The sequence below is a fragment of the Lipotes vexillifer genome, unplaced genomic scaffold, assembly GCF_000442215.2.
Source record: "Lipotes vexillifer unplaced genomic scaffold, Lipotes_vexillifer_v1.1 scaffold69, whole genome shotgun sequence".
Taxonomy (NCBI): domain Eukaryota; kingdom Metazoa; phylum Chordata; class Mammalia; order Artiodactyla; family Lipotidae; genus Lipotes; species Lipotes vexillifer.
In genome coordinates this window covers 2,908,820-2,910,038 of record NW_006790942.1, presented here as the reverse complement: position 1 = coordinate 2,910,038, position 1,219 = coordinate 2,908,820, and the positions used below count along the sequence as shown (strand labels likewise).

At 43.2% G+C, this 1,219-nt stretch overlaps 1 protein-coding gene across 1 annotated transcript in view; it reads left to right on the top strand.

Moving 5' to 3' along the window:
- Positions 1–1,219, top strand: part of RB1CC1 (RB1 inducible coiled-coil 1) — a 61,754-nt gene that overhangs the window by 17,403 nt on the left and 43,132 nt on the right. Inside the window, exon 2 of the mRNA XM_007464019.1 lies at positions 634–748. The gene's annotated coding sequence lies outside the window, so the exon portion shown is untranslated. The remainder of the gene's footprint in view (positions 1–633; positions 749–1,219) is intronic.

Here is a 1,219-nt window from a genome sequence, read left to right as displayed (position 1 = left end):
CAGGAATGATCCGCTTCCGAGAGCTCTCTGGTTGTCAAGAGCCGGCGGTTCCTCGCAGGCTGTCGGACTGATGCCCTCAGCTTCTTGCTGGCTGTTGGCTTCGGTTTCTTGCCACGTGGGCCTCTCCCTATGACAGCGCATTCCATGGAAGCTGGCAGGAGGGAGGTCATGGTCCTGAGTAGCCATCATGTAAGTGACACCCCATCACCTTGGCCGAATCTCAGTGGTTAAAGCAGATCACAGGCTTCGCCCATGTGCAAGGGGACTTGGGGAAGCCGAGGGGCTGCCTCAGAGGCCCAGTGCTACGGGCACCATTTTATTCCTGTCTTACAAAAGAAGAAACTGAAACAGTTAAGCATGCAAGTAGTGGGGCCGTTATATTTTAAGGACTGAAAAATGGCTGTACACTTTGACAGTGTTGGGGAGTTCTTTGGGGCCTTTTGTTTGGTGTCTTTTTAATGCAGTGGTGTAGGTCAAGGTCATATGCTTGTGGTTCAGTGAATGTGCAGGTAGGAAGAGAAGCTGAGTAGAGATTACTCTTTCAGAAGGTAATGTTAAAAGGAAGAGCACTTAACCGTGTTTGTAGTCACATTGAATTATTTCTCTCTATAATCAGAAATTTTTCTTTTCCAGTTCACTGAGTTTAACCAGTAATGCCATTCAGTTGCCAATATCAAGCAAAGCAAACATAAGCCACTTTTAATCTGCTTTTTAAGAAAAGTGGTAATCCTTTTCACAGTGCCTGACGGTAAGTCACAGTTCCTGCCTTTATAACGGAGTTTTGATCTAATGCATTTAAAATAGCGATTTTGGAAACATTAATTTTAAAGCCTTATTTGCTTTTTTCTTCCCTCATCTGCTCTAAGCTCATGTAGAGAGAGCATAAATAAAGATAACTACTAGTTTCTGGAAATTTATTTGTCATCTTTCATCACTTACATTGATACTGGGGATTTTTACCTCCAGTTGTTAAAAATAAAACGCTAGCTCTTGACATCTGTCCCTTTTATTTATAGATGAGGAAGCTTTATTTTATATATGGGGTTTTGACTTGGACAACTAGGTGATGGCAGGGGTGCTTTAAATATTCTGATTTCCAGACCTGTGCACTTTCTGCTGTTCCACAAAGTGATGAACTGTTAGGGCCAGAGTTTCTTAAGTGAAGTGTTTCTAACTCAGCGTGGAGGTGGAAGTCAGAGTAAGAGGCACCTGGTGGAAG